Source organism: Phyllostomus discolor, chromosome 3, assembly GCF_004126475.2.
Source record: "Phyllostomus discolor isolate MPI-MPIP mPhyDis1 chromosome 3, mPhyDis1.pri.v3, whole genome shotgun sequence".
In the NCBI taxonomy this organism is placed as follows: Eukaryota; Metazoa; Chordata; class Mammalia; order Chiroptera; family Phyllostomidae; genus Phyllostomus; species Phyllostomus discolor.
The window spans coordinates 144,165,698-144,186,975 of record NC_040905.2 but is presented as its reverse complement, the minus strand read 5'-3'; the positions used below and the strand labels follow the sequence as shown (position 1 = coordinate 144,186,975).

The window sequence follows — 21,278 nt, the reverse complement described above, 5'->3', positions numbered from 1 at the left end:
GCAGGCAAAATGAGTGAAAGGAGCAAAAAATTCCAATTATAAAATAAATAAATCATGCAGATGTAATGTACAGCATGGTGACTATAGTTCACCATACATACTGCATATATGAAAGTAAATCTTAAAAATTCTCATCACAAGGAAAGAAATCTGTAACTTTACATTGATATCTGTTAACTATACTTATTCTGGTGATCATTTCACAGTATATAGAAATATTGAATCATTATGTTGGATACCTGAAACTAATATAACATTGTATGCCAATTACATCTCAATTAAAAAAGAACAGAGAGAGAGGAAAGAACAAAAGAAAGAAAAGAAAGGAAAAAGGAAAGAAAAAGAAAGAGGAAAGAAAGGAAGGAAGGAAAAAGGAAGGAAGGAAGGAAGAAAGAAAGAAACAGAGAGAAAGAAAAAGGTAAAATAAAGATGAACTCATAGATGGAGAGCAGATGACAGCTAGTGGGGATGGCAGGTTAGAGGGTGGAGGGATTGAAGAAAAGGAAAAGGGACTCATGGGCATGGACGGCAGTGTGGTGATTGATGAGGAGAGGGGGGTATAAGGGGACTGACTAATTGATAATTCAAAAAATATAATAAAAATTAAAGTTATAAACAATAAAACATTAAAAGGATGAAAAAGGTTAACCTATCTAATGCTTACATAAAATAAATCTACAGTGACTATATTAATATACTTTATTTTAGAGTAAAAAATGTTACCAGATATAATATTCTTTGGATATTATTATCAGGCTTACAACAGTATTTCTAGGTCTGCACAAGGACTACTGTAAATGCTTTACAGGGGTTGGATAATATCTCTAAATGCCTTGGAGTTTATAAATGCCGACCTCCTGATCATGGGTTGTAGAAAATGAATGACTCATGCAGAAACAGGAGTATTACAGTGCTACTCCACTGTCTCAAATTGGGACAAGCTATGAAGTTTAATGTATAATTCAGAGCACCCCTATGAATCAGGCTGAGTCTGAAACTGGGCCTGAATCATTTCTTGGCTTCTTTCCCTTCCTATCTTGCTTTCCTTACTCCATTACAGGGTTCATTTGGAAGCACTTCTTAATAAATCATTTGCTCACACACAAATGCTTCTGTCAGGGTTTTGCTTTTTGGAAACTGTCTTAAGACAAATGATAAAGACTGTCATCATAAATAAACTTTCCCTAGAAGAGGGGGCTGTTGAGCAGATAATAAAAAAATCACAGAAGTAATATTTTAAATGTTGGAGAAGATGTAAATCCCAATGGTTTTTATGACTATCTATATGGTATTCCCCATTTCCATTTAAAATAGTGTTCTTAATGCCTTCTATTTTAAGCATGTAGTTATTGGTTAAGAAATGAGGCATTCCTGGGATTAGTGTTCTAAACAGAAACCACTGGCCATTCTGCTCTTATTAATTTCTATACATATAGTCAGTCTTCAAATTTATAGTAAATAAGACATAGAAAGTATATGAGGAAAATTTCATGGTATTCAATTTGTCTTAGAACCTGGGGGAGAGTTCAGGGAGAGAAAACAGCTGCTAAATTTAAGAAAGATTTTAACTGGAAAAGACTACATGAGAGAGCAATAGTCCATTCTCCTTAAGAGAACTAAACTCTACAGACTTTCAATTTTAGGTTTTCAATAATGCTTTCTCTTCATATGACTATTAGTTCAACCTCCCTCACAAAATTCAACAAACCATCATAAAAATTAAGTTGGTGACAGGTTTAGCTGTAGGGAACTCCCATCTTGAGCCCTTTTCCTCCTCCTGCAGGGTACGGTGTCTCAGTGCTTGGGTGCACTCTTCAGCCCGCAACTGCGAAGGTAGCTCTTGTCAGTTTCTCATCCACAAGGAACATGAGGGCAGCAGTAAGAACTGTTTGCAGCAGTTCAGCTTCAAGGCCTTTGAAGAGTCAGTCCCATTATTCCAAATTGCCTTACTTGCTGATGAAGAAGAGAGAGAACACTGTGAAGACTTCCCACTGTTCTGTTTTTTGGGTTGAGTCAGTGACATCCAAACCTCAGAACTGACTGTACTGTCTGCATGGGATAGGCGACCATAATAGCAATAGCTTTGGCTACTGCACCCATGCTGAACACATCCAAAGAAGGAAGCTTTATTTGTTTCCTTAAAAGCTGCCATTTCAAACCTTCATAGAGCATAAACTGAATGACAGGAAAGAAGACCAACAGCAAGGAGGGAAATGTGTCATTCCATTAAGACAAGATTTTTTCATCCCCAGTGATCTGGTTAAAAGCATCAATAATGCCTTTGTGATTGGCTGGTACAATGCCTTCATTCTTACGTTTTGCCCCTTGGAGTTTCAGTCGGGTTTTTACCACCCAGATTAGAGTTGTCAGCAACACATTCACCACTCCTGCAACAAATCCAGTTACCACAACCTTTCCAGTAGTAGAACATTGATCTTTGATCCAGAGAGCTTTGAAGCTATTAAAAATGTAAAAGTGGACAAAATTGGAGCATCAGAGACCAGAGATAACTGGAAACCACTCTTGATATGGGGCCACAAGGCCTTCTTATTTAATAATCTGCAGGAGCACCATATGTGTAGTTTTGGACTTGCTTTTATCATCAACTTGAAGTAGAAGTCAAGCAGTATCCAAAGGAATGGAAGCTGAGATTGCTGTCACGCTGCCCACAGCTGCAGCCACAGCCATGGCCACAGCATGGAACAAGCTTTCATAGAACAGCATGGAAGCCATTAGTGTGGTTTCTCTCAGACTTAGCCATGCTTTTCCCACAGTAGCCACAGTCAATGACTGAGAAATAATTTTGGTATTTTCCTCACTAAAAATAATACTATGACTATGCTGTAAGCGCATGATTTTATTTTTGTTGGGCTTTATTTTTCTGCTTAAGAAAAGGTGTCCTCTTTATTACATGAGCTATTTATTTGGGAGGCAGAAATGAAAATTAATAACAAATGATTACCTCATAAACTATTTGTAAATGTTACTTATGCATTAGCATATGACATATTTTTAATATTTTTATTTATTTATTTTTAGAGAGGAAATGGAGGGAGAAAGAGAGAGAGAGAGAAACATCAATGTGCAGTTGCTGGGGGCCGTAGCCTGCAACCCAGGCATGTGCCCTGACTGGGAATCGAACCTGTGATGCTTTGGTTCACAGCCCGCACTCAATCCACTGAGCTACGCCAGCCAGGGCTTGTATATGATATATTTTTAAAGCATTTATTTTGAATCAATTCTTTTATTACAAAAGTCTTGAAGTCTTATGTTCTGCCATACAAGCCCCAATCAAGTCAAGTGTCAATAAACTGTCAGCATCAAGGACATGTCCTTTATTAATCTACTACATTGGGTTTCAACTAACTGGTAAAAAAATCACAAAAAAGGGGAAGAGAGCTTATATCTCTTTTAGAATCTGGATATTATCTCCTTTTGCAAACTCTTGGAGGAGGCTGTTTTTTTTTGACAATAAACATTCGATTGAAGTTTATAAAAGAAGTTAATCATAGAGAGGAAACACAAAATAAGTTATGGTGGATGAGGAAAGATCAGAAGAGAGAGGTTGGTATTCCACCATCTAAGCTTACATACGCTTGATCCTTGAATCTTGTTGAAGTTGCTATTGAATATAGTTGTTTTTCCTTTGGAAGTTTTCTTAACCTAGAGTCTCTGGATAAACTCTACAAAATTCATGAATCATTTGAGATAAGATGTAGAAGGTTTTGTATAAATCATTTGTATTTTTCTAGGGAGAAAGTCAAACTTTCAAGAGATTCTCAATGAGATTGCACTCTCCCCAACAATATTTAGATTTTTGTCTATGAATGCAAAGAGACAAGCATTCCGTCCCTTTCCTTCACTCAGCTTACTTCTCAGAACCAATGCTCTTCTTTTCTTCTTCATTTTACTTTTGAGGAAATGTGTTCTCTCAGATATCCTAACTCTCTATTGTGCTAATTTTCAGTTTCATTTTATTCTTCTAAACACCTAATTATCTTTTCCCATAAATTATTCCTCAATTGCTTTTATTTCCCCAAGTTCTCTCCTTGAAAGCAATTTCATAACTTCCTGAAACATCCTATATTAGAATCATTCACAGTTGTCTCAGCCTTATGACTTTGCTTAGATACATAGTTTTAATGCCATTTCCTGTCAACAGTTCCTTAATTTCCCTAACTCTAGCACTCACAATACTTTTTCCCATCCTTCTCACCCTGCAGAAACCTTTCCCCTAATCCACTTTGCTTGAAGATAGTTTTAACATTGAGGATTTGAATATGATTCAACTGTTAGTATCTTATAGATAGTATCCTCCTAATAATTTTTAATGGAAAAACAAATGACTTCTTCATTTTATTTGCATTGGTTGGTTAAAAGAAGAATTGAATAATAATCTTTAAGAGTTGTCCTTCTCCTTGAGGAAATTGCCTGTAATTGGGTTTCCATACATGTTAGCAGTGTTTGGGGCCATAGAAAAAGGCCAGTACCAGCAGGTGTCGCATTACACACCCTCTGCATAGAAAGAGAGCAGTAGGTCAAGGCATAAATACTAGAGGCGGGTGAGAAGCACACATCCACTATATCTTTGAAAACTATTTAAGAGGAAGAATTGCTGTTAGCATAGTAATTTGGTTAAATGAATATTGTGCCAAATTATTTCAATTTTAAAAGGTAAAGGTTTAAGCAGTTGTATGGAAAATTGCTCCCAAAATTACACCCCTAGAAATAGCAGGCATTAATCACATCCTACAAGGACGCATATATTTTGCAAGAGCCAAATTCTTTTGTAATTGAATATAATGGATAATATGACATTTTAACAACATCAAAATATATTACATTTATAAAATACTTGATGTTCTAATAAAACATCTATTATGTTACGGATTTAAAAAGCAACATAATTGTAGGATCTACCAATTTATGATTGGGTGTAAAATAAAAATTTTTTGACTACTTTTCAGCACAGACTGAAAAAATAAACTATGGGCACATGACTAGTTGCTTTAATCACATGAATCAAATAGCTATCAACTCAGAAATTTTAAAAAAGATAACTGAATTAATTTCAGGTTTTGTGTTAGCTTCAAATGGAAAATTTTCAGATATTTTATTTCACAAAAGTAATTGAAGGCAATGGTTTAGAGTAAGAGATGAGTCATTTTCAACACATTTGTACATATTTCCTAACACATTTTTTTAATTTTGTTGGTATTATTTCTTCCTAAATGAGATAATTTGCCTAGTTTTATACTTGGGTAACCTAATTGAATCCTTTCAACAACTCTCTGAAAAGTGAAATATGCCTATTTTAACAGATAAAAAATTATATAAAAGATTTTAAGTAATTTGCTATTAAAAATATAGTTTCAGCAAGAAATCAATTGGGACGTTTTATCTTTGGTGTATTTAGATATTTTATGTACAGTAAACAACTGAAATACACAGGCAGCCTCATTATTAACTTATACTTTCCTAAATGATTGGATATATAATTATTTTAATTATTTGTATATAATTTATATATAACTACATCATAGTTATGTTAAGTAATTAAATTTATTACATAAAATATTTCAACATAAACTTACATTAGTTTTGTTTCAATTTGACCAACGTCTAGGTACTTAAAATGTCTGTTATTATAGCTATATATAATATCATAGCTATATATTTATACCCACAGATACACATGTATATTTATAATTATATAGCACACAATTTATAATCATATAATATTATGTGTAATTCATAGATTTTGGTTTCAGATGTATTGAAGAATATATTCCAATTTAATTCTCATTAATGGAGGACAAGGGAAGTATTGCCTATTGGTCTTCTTGACATGAAGATAATGTCCATGAACATATTATGGCCTCCTTAATTTTTCAGGTGAGATGTAAATACAAAAAATGAGGAACCATAAACGTCCTTCATGTCAGGCTGCTATCTTAAAAGAAGGAACCAATTCACAGAACTAGCTGGTAAGCACCAGTTTAGCACTCACATAATATAAATTAGAAACATTTTAGCATCACAAATGGTCTTTGAAACTATGAATTAAGAGTGATATTTAAAAAAAAAACTTTTTATTTTTGCAAAGACACATTGACCTTTAAAAAGTATATTTAAGAAACTGGAAATCTTTAAAAATCAGGTGGGATTTAAATCTTAAGTAGATTCTATGTGCTAAAAACTCAAGTAGTTAAATAAATTACCGTATATATTTGCAACATCAGACCACAGGTGCCTCATCACAAACTTGTTTAAAGGATTTAATTTAATGCCTACACTTTGAGGGCTCACAAAACAATGTAATCTTCCCACAGATCTTAGCAAATGGCAGCTCCATTACTAACCAGGTCTTCTAACTCAGAAGCTCCCATTTTACCACTGGGCTGTAAAAGAAATATAGAATTTTTCATAATTAATTGTCATAAAGATATAATTTGTTTATAAACCTTATGTATGCATGTACAAAGTATTTATTTATACATACTCTTATTTTATGGAAATACTATTTATGGCATTTCTAAACATGTCATTTGTGTCAGTGAATGTTTTTGTTTGGACATTTCATTATCTGAGGTTTCTGTCAGTTCTACAGAAGCAGGACATTACATTGTTCAAGTGAAGGTACTGGACCATTCGTGAATGAGGACTGCTGTAAAAGAACTGAAGGGTAACATAGAATTCTGTATTTTCCTCTTATATTTGAAAACAAGATCATTAATTAATGGCAAATCTTAAAAAGTATGCATATCACTATGCCCTGATATAGAATTTCTGAAATTAATGTAAATATTATTAAATAAGAGATACATAAAAACCCTTTACAACAAGATATATCATGAATACGTGGAGAGACATGGAAAGTATTCATTATTAATAAAAAGTAATATTAATAACTATAATCTGGGTAATATTAGTGATTTGTAACCATTACCATATACAATATTTAATAAATGTGTCCCTGATAAAATCAGAATTTCTTTCACTCTAACAGAAATCAGTATTTTTCATAAGTTCAGAAACAATCCTTTCCATACCAGTCTAATCAAGCTACAGCATAGAAAATATGACTTAAATCTACTTACATTTAATTTTCTAGATTAAGTGTATATTAGAGAAATACTTTTAAGATTTTGTACATATATACGATGTCTGTCCAAAAGGTATCCAGCCATGTATTATGAAAAATAGAGACATTAATTGAAGGAGATACAAGATACAAAAAACACTGTACATAGGACAATGACACCTCAGTGCCTTTTAAAGTAGGTACCTTGGTATCTCACAGAGTTCTCCCAATTGCCATCAGCTGGTCTGTTGTATTTTCTTGATTCTCATTGACCATCTTAAATCACTATCCTTTCAAAGGTGATTTTAGTTTTGGGAAAAGCCAAAAGTTGCAGGGAGCCAAATCTGGGCTGTAGATGGGCTGAGTTACCTGGGTGCTTTGATAGTTTGCCAAAAAACTTGCATGAGATGTGATGCATGAGCAGGCATATTGTCATGATAAAGCTGCAAATCACTAGTTACCCATAGCTGTGGCCTTCTAAATCATCTGAATAGTTTCTGTGGAGGAATGTTCAAGCTTAATGCAAAATTTGATTATGAAAATTCATTGCTTTACTCACTCAGTCATTTTGAATGCATGGACCATGTAGTACACACTCACTCAACAGCCTCTACTGCCCCCACTGACTAGTACAGTGAAGTCATCATTGTTCACACATGCACATTCCAGTCCACTCTCCTTGGCTGCCAGGTCACATCAATGTTGTGCAAACCATTCTCATTATATTAACGAAGGTTAGATTTTTTTCCAGACATATCTTGTATATGACATAGTTATAACTACACCTAGACCAAACAACAACAACAACAACAACAACAACAACAACAAAATGCTGAGTTGACCCTTAAAATTTTCCTAGGGCCTAGTCTACTGGAAAGCACCTGTAAATCATTTTTCCCAATATTTTCACTTCCATTTTGTACTCTGGCTTTCTTAAGTGACTCTGTATCTCTTAGTGACCTCCCTCCCATCACTGAGATACTGGGCTAAATTGTTATTTATCGCCATGTTTCAGCTCTGCTCAGATTCATACATACAAGTTACTTGAGAGCATTGTTCTTTGTTCTAAATAAATAATTTGCCATTAAAAATGGTTGATGATAGAAATTATGACATAGAAAATAAAATATTAAATGAATTAGTGTTGTTCCACTACTATTAGCAAAGGATAAATATTTAACATCTACTTGAATGAAGTCCTAAAGTCAGTAGAAAACATTGCAATGAAACTTAAGATCATAAGCCCTTAAAAATCATTCCCCTCATACTCTAATTTCACAATTACTGAGTATTCACTCACTAAATTTAATCTGGTGTTTAATTAATACCCAGCACTAAATAAATATTGGAACAACAAAAGTGAAAAAGCACAAACAGTTTCAGCCTTTGTGGTGAATATAGTGATAGGCAAAATTTATGGATCATAATACACACACACAAAATAATGTATTTTTTTTAAAGTCACAACATTGATTACCACAGCCTGTGTAAATTATAGTTGCCATGGTCTATTCTTTATTTTCCCACATTTGATAGAGGCATGAGTACAAGCTATGTTTTATTTTCTTCTAAACTCACAATATAGAGAAAAACAGTTGTCGTGGACCCTGGCTCATGAGGTCCACAGCATTGTAGCTGAAACAAAAGACATTCACATAGACTACTGAATCCTATGGAGAAAAACGGTGGGTGGCTTCTCTCTCAAGAGTAGCAAAAGCCTCGGCCTTTGCTTCAAAGAGCTTTTATTGTCTTTCTGGGCATATTACATGAAGGTCCTCATTTACTATGCACAGGTTCACTTTAGGTAATTACCTTTGGCAGAAAACAAAGGAGAGGATGCCACTAATCATATCACAGAAGAGAGATATTTGCAAATGAAAAGGGAAAAGTAGTTGAACATCTTGCATTCATCCTTGGAAAGTTTAGCATAGATTTTAGGAAGTTACTTTGCAGTAAATGTTTGCTGCCTCAATTCAGGGTGAGGGAGATTTAGCAAAAGCAAGTCTCATAGCATTCTAGGTACAGTGCAGGTCTGATTCCTCACAGGAGAACCTATCCATGGGTGTGGGTAGTGTGCATCTCTGAGTGAAGCTGGGCCCACACCATGCAGACTGGTTTCCTATAAACAGTGTAATGATAAATGGGAACTGGGCAAAGTATTCAAGGCTGGGAAGACAATGAAGCGTTAGGAAGATTTAGATGTGGAACCATAGGACAATAACACCTAAATACTATAATGTTCAATTTTTCAAAAGAAGTGAAACATCACTGCTTGTTTAAATAAAAGCCACTGATGTTTAGATGTCAACTAATTATATTTATTTATTTATGTATGTATTCATTCATTTATTTATTTTTATCTTCACCCAATGACATGTTTATTGATTTTAGAGAGAGAGGAAGGGTGGGAGAGAGAAAGCAAGAAAAACATTGATGTGAGAGAGAAACATCAATTGGTAACTTTTGGAACATGCCCTGACTGAGACCGAATCCACAACCTAAGCATGTGCCCTGACTGGAAATCAAACCTTCAACCCTTTAGTTTACGGATGATGCTCTAACCATCTGATCCACTGAGCCATACCATCCAGAGTCTTTTTTAAAAATTATAGATTATGCTATCACTTTGCCAGATCTACAAGTGTTTAGGTCCTACCTTGGCAGATAGGAGGCATCTTTGTTAAGAACAAAGTAAATTTAGACAGCCAGACAAAATTTGCCATCTGTCTGGTGTACTAAACTGACACATGGAGACACTATTTGCCAACCTCCCTAGTTTCATTTGAAAAGAGATACTTTCCCATATGGGAATAAGGACAGATGGGCAAAAGGTCTCAAACCCTTTTGTAAACTTCTAAAACCATATCCAAAGATACATTTGAGCTAGGCCAGCCCTAACTGAAAACTTGAAGAATCAAAACACACACATCTAGAGATCTAGTATGGTGGTGGAGTACATGAGAGGTGTACTCACTTACTGACATGAATAACCAGCTGAAGACTAACTGAACAGAAGTCTTATAACCAAAGATTTACAGAAGAATCCACATCAAGATTGGTACAAAGGACAGAGATGTGAAAAAGGCTGACCCACTCTCAAGGATGGCAGCTGGTGTTCCGGAAGATATTTCACCTGTAATGTTTCCCCCTAAGGAGTATAGAATCTCAGCCCCATAACTACTCCTCAGCCCAGAACACTGTACCTGGGAAGAGGTATGTGTCCCTGTACCATTCAGAGGTGAAAATCTTCAGGAATTCTATCTGCCAGGGATAGACTAGAGTCTGCTAGACACACACAGAGGCTCTTAAAGAACCAATACACAAAATCCTATGTGTAGCCATTCACCTTGGGCTTTAGCAAGGGGAGGGCAGAGCAGACTAAAGTCAGATAAAGAAGGACTGGGGTTTGTGGCTCTAGGAAGAGAGGTGAAAAGACAGCCACCAGGATTCTTGGGCTTAGCCACTCTCTCATACCTCAGATGCCATTTTTCATGGGTGGAGGACTCCCCTTCTTAAGCACCAGCATGGGGGAATGCAATAGTCCTACTGTCTGGACTTCCTGTCACCCTCTCCATGTGAACCTCACTCCCTGCTAAGGAGTCAGCTGCCTGGGCTGGTGTAAAGGTCTGAGCAGATTCACAGGCGTCAGTCACTTTGGTGTGGCTTGGAGGCAGGGGCCATCTTCCCCACAAAAATGACTGGTGTCTCCCCCTCACAGGAGATCCACTTACTCCACCATCTGAACTGACTTCAGGCAGCCTGATCTGCCCAGGAAAGTCTTCCCAGGAGGTCTGGATAGAATTAGAGATGGATTGAGTTGTGTGGTTGTGGGACTGGGAATACTCCCACCACCTTCCCTCAAACTCGAATGATGATTCTCCCTCACAGGAGATCCACTAGCCCCATTCTGATGACTCAGAGCACTGCTGAGCTTGGGCTCTGACAGAATCTGAAAACAGATTGACTTTTGTGGCTCTAGGACAAGCATCATTGTTTACCTTTCATGCCCTTGACTGGTAGAGAGCCTTCCCTTCATGTGGTCCTGATAAACTCTGCTGACCTCACACTGATGACTCCCTGAGACTGTCTCACCACAAAGACCTATGTGTACCCAGTGGGGTGCAGCTGGATTTGGTATAACCTGGGACTTTTCCTGAATGACCTTAGATCCAGCACTGACACCAAGTTTGAATCTGTATAAGTCAGGCAATCACCATTCATCCCTACCTGGTGACACATTGAGAACCTATCTCATGCAACTTGAGTATGGCCAAAGGCTCTTCCATGGACTAAGCCTAACAGGCAGACAGTAGGTAGAAAATTAGAGGTATGTCTTGTGGTGCCTTGAGCCATTTGCTGACCTGCCTCCAGGCTCAGTGCTGGTAAAAGCTAGCCTTGGTGTGCAGCTTGCTCCTTCCCATGCACACCAAAGCCCAGCAGAGGCAGCCACAAACTGCGGATTGTTTTGTAGCACCAAACAGGTTGCTCAGGGCCAGTAACAGGCTCTATCTGACACTGATCCATACTAGAATCTCCCCTAAGAGGTCACAAAAGAGATATACCCAGTGGCCAGCTTTAAACAACATTATAGCAATATCCAATTAGTTTAATAAGTGGCATATCCAAAGGGGGATCTCAGCAAGCACCAGATACTGCTGAGAAAATTTCTGCTTCATGTGGTCTGCACCTATATAGCAACTCATACACTGGTGTTGGGGACAATTCGCACAGTCAGCAAGCCTGAGTGTTCACCTGACACACAAATGGGGCAATATAGTGAAAACTCAATTACAACAGGAGGGCTCACATTACCCACACAAGGAATATTCTTGGAGTACCCAGCTAAGATGATGAAGGCCACTGAACCCCAGTGTTCCACAGAGCAACTATAAGGCCAACTAACCAAAACTGGGAGACAGAGAAGATCTACCTAATACATACAAAAAACTCCACAAAAAAGCAGCCAAGATGGGAAGAGAAAAAGATATTCTCTAAATGAAAAACAAGTGAAATCTCCAGAGAAAGAACTAACTGAAATGGAGACAAGAAATTTACCAGCTACAGAGTTTAAAAAAATGGTTATAAGGATGCTCAAAGAATTTAGTGAGAACTTCAACAGCATGAAAAAGTACATCAAAATCATGTAAAAAAAAAAACAGTCAAATGAAAAATATAATATCTCTAAAGAAGAATACACCAGAAGGAATGAGCAGTCAGCTGGATGAAGTAGAGAATCAAATCAGCTATTTGGAAAACAAGGTAACAAAACACACCCAATCAGAGCAGCAAAAATCAAACAAACAAATAAACAAACAAAAGAAGTAAAAATGAAGACAGTTTAAGGGAACTTTGAACCAACATGAAGTGCAACAACAACTGTATCATAGGGCTACAAGAAGGAGAAAAGAAAGAACAAGGGATCAAGAACCTATTTGAAGAAATAATGACTGAAAAAATTATGTAACAGGGAGAAGCAAAAAAGACACAGAAGTCCACAAAGCAGAGAGAGTTCCAAACAAGATGAATCCAAAGAACCTCATACCAAGGTATAATTAAGATGTCAAAAGTTAAAGACAAAGAGGTAATCTTAAAAGCAGCAAAAGAAAGACACTGAGTTACCTACAAGGGAGGTCCCATAGGACCATCATCTAATTTTTCAACAGAAACATTTGACACCAAAAGGATTGACATGAAATATTCAAAGAGATGAAAAGCAAGAACCTACAACCAAGAATATTCTACACAGTGATATTATCATTTAAATTGATGGTCAGATAAAGAGCTTTCTAGACAAGAAGACACTAAAGAAGTTCATCACCACCAAACAAGTATTACAAAAAATCTTAAGAGGATTTGTAGAAGAAGAAGAAGAAGAAGAAGAAGAAGAAGAAGAAGAAAAAGAAGAAGAAGAGGAGGAGGGGGAGGAGGAGGGGGAGGAGGGAGAGGAGGAGGAGAAAGAAAGAAAGAAAGAAAGAAAGAAAGAAAGAAAGAAAGAAAGAAAGAAAGAAAGAAAGAAAGAGAAAGAAAGAAAGAAAGAAGAAGAAAGAAAGAAAGAAAGAAAGAAAGAAGGAGGAGGGAGGGAGGAAGGAAGGAGGGGGAAAGGAGGGGGAAGAAGGAGGAGGAGGAAGGGGAGGAGGGGGAGGAGGAGGAAGGGGAAGAAGAAGGAGGAGGAGAAGAAGGAGAAAAAGAAGAAGGAAGGAAGGGAGGGAGGGAGGAAAGGGAGAAGAACCGAGAAACAGAGTTTTAAAGAATAAAATGGCAATAAATACATACCTATCAATAATCACTTAAAAGTAAATGGCCTAAATGATCTAATCAAAAGACATAGGGTAGCTGAATGGGTGAGAAAAAAAGGCCCATGTATATGCTGTCTACAAGAGATTCATCTCAGAATGAAAGATACACACAGAATAAATGCAAAGGGATGGAAAAATATTTCTTGCAAACAAATGAAGAAAGCTGTGGTAGCAATACTTATATCACACAAAAGATTTTAAATATATCTTAGAATAAGAAACAAAAAGAACACAACATGATGATAAAGGGATAACAAGACACGATCCTTGTAAACATTTGTGCACCTTACCTAGGAGCACCTAAATGTATAAAGTAAATCTTGGTGGACATTAAGTGAGAGGTCCACAGGAATCAGTCATAGCAGGGGATTTTAATGCCCTGCTGACATAAATGCATAGACCTTCCAGACAAATAATCAACAAAGAAACAGCAGTCTTAAATTATACACTGGATCAAATGGATTTAATTGAGCATTCTTCCCCATAGCAGCAGAATATACATTCTTTTCAATTGCACATGGAACATTTCCTAGGATAGATCACACATTAGGACGCAAAACAAGTTCACAATAAATTTAAGAAGATTGAAACCATATAAAGCATCTTTTTGAATCATAATGATATGAAAATAGAAATTAATCACAGTAAAAAAGACCTGAAAAACACACAAAGATTTAGGGGCTAAATAACATGTCACTAAATAATAAATGAGTTAACACTCAGACCTTAAAACACAAAAAATACCTTGGAACAAATGAAAATGAGAACACAACAACCCAAAATCTAAGGGACACAGTAAAATTCCTAAGAGAGAATTCATAGAATTCATAGATTTACAGGCCTACCTCAAGAAACAAAAAAACTCAAAGAAACAACATAACTTTACATTTAAAGTGACTAGAAAAGACCAACAAACAAAGCCCAAAGTGAGTAGAAGAGAAATAATAAGGGGTAGAGCAGAAATAAATGATATAGAGTCAAAAATTTAATTCAAAAGGTGAATAAATCCAGGAGTTTGTTTTTGGAAAAGATTAACAAAATTGATGAACTTTTAACCAGACTCATCAAGAAAAAAGAGAGAAGCCATGATAAATAAAATCAGAACTGGAAGAGGAAAAGTAACAACTAACACCAAAATAATACAAAAGATTGTAAGAAAATATTATGAACAACTACATGCCAACAAATTGGACAATCTGGACAAAATGAATAAATATATATAGAAACATATAATCTTCCAAAACTGAATCAGGAGGGAATGAAAACCTGAAAAGACTGATTACAACTAATAAAATTGAATCAGTAATCAAAAAGCTTTAACCAAAGCCCTAAACCAAATGACTTTACAGGCAAATTTTACCAAACATTCAAGGAAGAACTAACATCTATCCTTCACAAACTATTTCAAAAAATTCAAGAGGGGGGAAGACTCCCAAGCTTATTTTACAAGGTCAGCATGATTCTAATTCCACAACCAGATAAAGACACTACAAAGAAAAAAATTATTGGCCAGTATCTCTGATGAAAATAGATGATAAAATCCTCAAGAAAACATTAGGAGACTAGACCCAACAATGCATTAAAAATATCATACACCATGATAAAGTGAAATTTATTCTGGAGATGCAAGTTTGGTGCAATAGCAGCAAATCAACAAATATGATGCACCACATAAACAAAATGAAAGATAAAAATCACATGGTCATATTGGTAGATATAGAAAAACATTTTATATAATACAGCACTCATTTATGATAAAAACTATCAGCAATATGATAATGGGCAGAATATACCTCAACATAATAAAGGCTTTATATGAAAAACCCACTGCCAACAACAATGTTCAATGGGTGAAAACTAAAAGCATCTCTCTCAAGATCAGGAACAAGACAGGGATGTGTGCTTTCACCATTCTTATTCAACACAGTAGTGAAAGACATAGCCACATCAATCAGACAAGAAGAAAGTATTAAAGGTATCCAAATAAGAAAGGAAGAAGTAAAACTGTCATTATTTGCAGATGTCATGATACTATATATAAAAGAGATCCCTAAAAATTATACACACAAACACACAACACTACTAGAATTGATGAATGAATTCCATAAAGTATCAGGATAAAATATAAATATCCAGAAATCAGTTACATTTTTATATATCAATAATTAACTCTCAGAAAGAGAAACTAAGTAAGAAATTCCATTTAAAATTGCATCCAAAATATCTAGGAATAAATTTAACCAAGAACATAAAATTTGGAGAATTACTCTACTTGGCATCAAACTACAGGTCATCAAAATGGCAAGGTACTGACATAAAAATAGACTTACAAACAATGAATGCTAGACATACAGTGGGATAAAGGGAGTTGCTTTAATAAGTGGTGTTGGGTAAATTGGACAGACACATACAAAAAATGAACTAAATCATCTTTTTATACCATACACAAGAATAAACTGAAAATGCATAAAAGACTTAAATGTAAAATTCAAAACCATAACATCCTAGAAGGAAACAGGTAGTAAAAACTCAGATATTTCTTGTAGCAATATTATTTCTGATATATTTCTTAATGGAAGGGGAACAAAAGAAAAAAATAAAGGAATAGGACTACATCAAATTAAAAAGTTTTTGTATAGCAAAGGAAAGCATCAACAAAATCAAAAGGCAAACCACTGAATGGGAGAACATATTTACCAAGGAGACACCCAATAAGGGGTTAATATCTAAAATTTATAAAGAACTTATATAACTAACACCAATAAAAACAACAACAACAAGTGATTCAATTAAAAATAAGCAAAGAACTCAAATAGACACTTCTCCAAAGAGAACAAATATATGGCTAATAGACACATGAAAAAATGCTCAATGTCACTAATCATGAGGGAAATGAATACCGAAACCACAGTGACACATCATCTCATACCTTTCAGAGTGGATGCCACCAATTAAATCAACAAACAACAAATGTTGGCTAGAATGTAGTGAAAAGGGAACCCTAGTGCAGTGTTGGCAAGAATGCAGACTGGAGCAGCCACTTTGGAAAACAGTATGGAGTTTCCTCAAAAATTATAAATGGAACTGCTTTATGAACCAGTGGTTCCATGTCTGGGAATATTTCTGACCATACCAGAAATGCTGATTTGAAAAAATGTAAACACCTCTATGTTCATTGCAGCATTATTTACAGTACTCAAGAATTTCAAGCAGCCCAAATGCTCATTAGTATATGAATTGATAAAAAGCTGTGGTATATTTACAGTGGAACTTACTTGGCTGTAAAAAAGGAAGGGAATCTTACCTTTTTGACAACGTGGATGGACCTGGAGAGTATTAAGCTATATGCCAGTCAGAAGAAGGCAAATACCATATTATTTTAATTATGTGTGGAATCTAATGAAAAAAGAAACCCTAACAAACAAAATAGAAACAAACTCATATATACATATAACAGATTCACAGCTGTCAGAGGGTGGGGGAGTTGGTGGGCTGGGTGAACAAGGTGAAGGTATTAAGCAAAAAAAAAATAAAATATCCTCATTCACAGATAGCTGTATGGTGATTACCAGAGGGAAAGCAGGGTGGGGCATATAGAAATATAGAAGAGGGTAAATGGGAGGATAAATGGTGATGAAAGGAGATAATTTGTGGTGGTAAACTCACAATGCAGTTTATAGACAGTGTATTATAGGATTGTATACTTGAAACCTATATAAATTTATTAACCAATGGTATCCCAACAAATTAAATTAGAAAAGAATCAGAACACTTTTATCAATTCCATCTATGACACCTCAAACCATTTCCTTAGTTGTTATTTGCAACTATATTCTACTGCCCTTTTTACAATATCTAAATTGCCTATTCTTTCTTTCCACAAACCTCCTAGTCTATTTGAAGTGCTTAAACTGGCAACTTTTAATATGATGCATTGGCAACTGCTGTGCTCACCCAAATGCTGCTGTCCTGGAAGCAGTTCAGCCAGAAAACCCCTGTGTTGTAGCTAGTATACAGCTGAAAGTATATAAAACAAACATGGGAAAATAATACTTTGGGTACAATTGAGGTCATTTCCTGAAAATAGTCAGGCTAAAATATTTTCCTCACCCTTCTAAAACTAAAGCAGAAGGCCAAGGGTGTTTTCTGAAGGTGTAATTTGCGCACTGGCTGAGTGTGAGCACATTCAAGAGTCATCCTTCCACCGTTGCCTAATATACACAGATTTCTATAAAAACTAAGGGCAGAAATGGCAGAATAGTGAGAAGAGGTTTATGCTTAACCACAAATTTATTACATATTTTCACATGCCTGTATTTAATTTAGCTATTTAATAAACTACCTAGTTTTATATTTCAAAGTGTAGATTTGGTTCTTTCCTCAACCAAGTTTATTGTTCACCATATTAAACTGTCTCTCAAAATCAATTTGAAGAACCAAGGTAGTGCCTATTCTGTGTTAATGCTCAAATTTATTATTAATAAATATGTACTCTTTGAAGTTTTTTTGTGATCCAATAAAACTTTATTTACAAAAACCATGAAAACTGTAGACTCCTGGTCTAGTCTCAGTGCTGCAGAAGGAGACAACCTGGTAACCGTGATTAATGAACCCTTCCATTTGGTTACTTACTTTTTTTTAATTGTTGTTCAGGTACAGTTATCTCCATTTTCTCCACACCCCTCCTCTGCACCCCAGCCATCCCCACCTCCCACCCTTGATCCTACCCACATTGGTTGTGTCCATGTGTCCTTTGTACATGTTCCTGAAAACCCTTCCTCCTTTTCCCCTCATTATCCCTTCCTACCTCCCCTCTGGTTACTGTCAGTTTGTTCTTAATTTCAATGTCTCTGGTTATATATATATATATATTTTTTTTTTTAAAGATTTTATTTATTTATTTTTAGAGAGGGAAGGGAGGGAGACAGAGAGAGAGAGAGAAATATCAATGTGCAGTTGCTGGGGGTTATGGCCTGCAACCCAGGAATGTACCCTGGCTGGGAATTGAACCTGCAACACTTTGGTTCGCAGTCCGTGCTCAATCCACTGAGCTACGCCAGCCAGGGCTTCTGGTTATATTTTAAAGAAATATTTATATAAGTACTAGTAGCTGGCACAGCCTTTTGTACATAATAGATGTTCAATAAATTTTGCTGGATTTGAATTTAAATCTTGACGATAATACACACAAATATTTTTCCTTCAAAATGCTTAATGAAGAAGGTGGCTATCTGCTTTTGATCTTTGCAAGTTATAATTTATTTTAGTAGCTATTTAATAAGCCATTAATCTTAGAAGCTGGAGAACTAGTTTTCTATCACTTTGCACAGGTGACACCTAACTCGGGGGAGTAGGTTTTGAAACAATCTCTTTAGCAGAGCACCTTACGAGCTGCCATTGTCCTGTATTGGTAACCATCATATTGTAACCTACATGCTGTCCTTTTCTTACATTGTCTGAATATACATCAGTAACATCTGGTAAAGTGAGTGTAGAAGTAAAGTTATTCTTTTTTTCAAATTTTATTTACCCTGAGGGCCACACTGATATGTCCTCCCAGAGTCAAATAGACAAGTGAGTCATAAGTTAGTATTCTTTTTATCAGAGAGTTTAATATGTCTAAGTGTATCACAAAGAAACATGTTCACATGGAGAGACTAATATTCCTTTGGGATCTGGTTGATTCACTCAACCCTAATATTTTTGTATCCCCTTAAGAAAATGACTATAAGAGTCCATCTGTACTGTGACATTTTTTTTTCAGTTACCACCTCACTGGTTTCTGACAGTTCTTTAGTATTAGTGGGTCATAGAGTTCATTTCATTAGAAAGTCAAGACTTTCTGCATATCTGTATGTTACCAGTGGTTTACAAATGATGTTTCAGGTATATATATATATATATATATATATATATATATATATATATATATATAGTACCTTGCATCACCTAGCCTTAGTTTTTCTTTGTCTTTGTCTCAGTTTCTACCATTAAAACAAAATCCTCGATTACTATATAATTTCCTGTGAAAGAATCAATAAATTGACTAAGAAGTTAGATTAAAATCTTCCTGAATACTAAAAACTCCATTCCCTATTATCTTTTTTGAAAACATTGGAATGATGTAGTATTATTAAGTAAAAGCAAAATAGTTTTCCCATTATTATAGAATAGCTTCCTAAAACAAATAAATAGATACTTCTGAGTTTGGCTATGAAAGCTGAATCATCTGACTAGAGGGTGAAGATAACCAAAGAGCCTGACACTTTCCAGTAGGTCCACTGACTGAGTTCCAGTTCTGCAGATAGGTTGCTCTTGGTTCAAATCGTGCCTCTTCCATTTAATATATATTTGGTTTTATGTACTTTGTTTCAATGTTCAATTATCAGTTCCATCGAAGTAAAACAGGTATAGTAGTTCCCTCCTCATAGGGCTCTCTAAGTGTTAAATCATATTAATTTATGTAATTCTGTAGTACTTCACAAATAGCAGGCATTCTATAAATAGTAACTGTGATGCTTAGTCTAATTCACATTGTTCCTACTAGAAAGGCAGGCATGAGTAAACCTTTAAATATATTAATATGTTTGTAAGTTACCTTTGTTGGTTCCTCTTTAGGACAAATATGATACCTATGGTAATGGAACCTTTAAAAAAGATCTACTAAAAAATTAATGTTAGCAACATAAACATGAACTCAGAGAAAAGTCTAAAAGACATTTGCATCTGAAAGATCTACCTGACAGTCACAGATAGCTGGCAAAAGTGTGAAGAACTAGTCAGGGTGAATCCTTCCATACCTGGCATACTTGTATGGGGAAGAAAGCAAGTTGATATCAACTTTCCAAGAACCCCTAATTTTTTATCTTTTTTGGTTCTTATTTTTAAGCAACTGAAACTACTCTTCTGTTTTAAACATAAAAACACTGACTGACAGCCCTGGCTGGTGTAGCTAAGTAGATTGAGCGTGGGCTGTAAACTAAAGGGTCGCAGGTTCGATTTCCAGTCAGGGCACATGCGTGGGCTGCAGGCCAGGTCCCTAGTGGGGACCATGTGAGAGGCAACCACACATGATGTTTCTCTTCCTCTCTTTCTCCTTCCCTTCCCCTCTCTCTAAAAATAAATAAATAAATAAGATTTAAAAAAAAAAAAACATTGACTGACAGAATTTTAGGAAGCTCACTGGATTGCCAGAAACACTGCTAAGTACAACTTGAAACATAGGCAAGAATTCGGGGAAACCTAAATAGAGCCAGGACCACATCTCTAGTAATGTCAGCCTGTGCTGCAGAACATTACATGCCACTGTTTTTGCAGTCATAGACAATACCAAACTCAATGACACCACCACTGCTGTTGGTGTCAGCTGTTGGGAGAGAGTCTCACAGTGTCTGTGCCTTTGCATCCACCCTTTGTGTTTGAACTTTGGGATGGTGTATCTGATGGGTAGTCTAGGTCACATGCACATGCCTTGTTTGCAAAGGAAGCTGAGCAAACAAATACTAGCAAACAAATACTAATACATTTTAATGTTTATACTAGAAAATAGGCTCTGCCATCTGCACAAACTCATGAAGTTGTGACTCTCCAAATAAGGATTTTGATTCTTACCAGAAACAGAAAAAAAAGAAAAAAGGAAAGATAATTTAAAAAGGAAAAATAAGAGGGAAGAGAGGAGTGGAGAGAGGGAAGGGAAGGGAATGGAAGGTAAGAGTAGTGAGGTTCAGGGGTCGCTAACAGACAAGAGGGAGAAAAGCAAAAATGTTTTTCTACTTTCCATGTGAATCTCTCCTGTTCAGATTTTCTACTTCACATCTAGAGGACTTATCCCTGCTCCAGGTGAAGGAAAAAATTGCAAACATTACTTAACTTTCTAGGTGCATCTGATAATGTATCTT

At 35.8% G+C, this 21,278-nt stretch overlaps 1 pseudogene; it reads right to left on the bottom strand.

Moving 5' to 3' along the window:
- Nucleotides 1–1,750: 1,750 nt before the first annotated feature.
- Nucleotides 1,751–2,989, bottom strand: LOC114512802 (annotated as a pseudogene).
- Between the last annotated feature and the right edge of the window lie 18,289 nt (nt 2,990–21,278).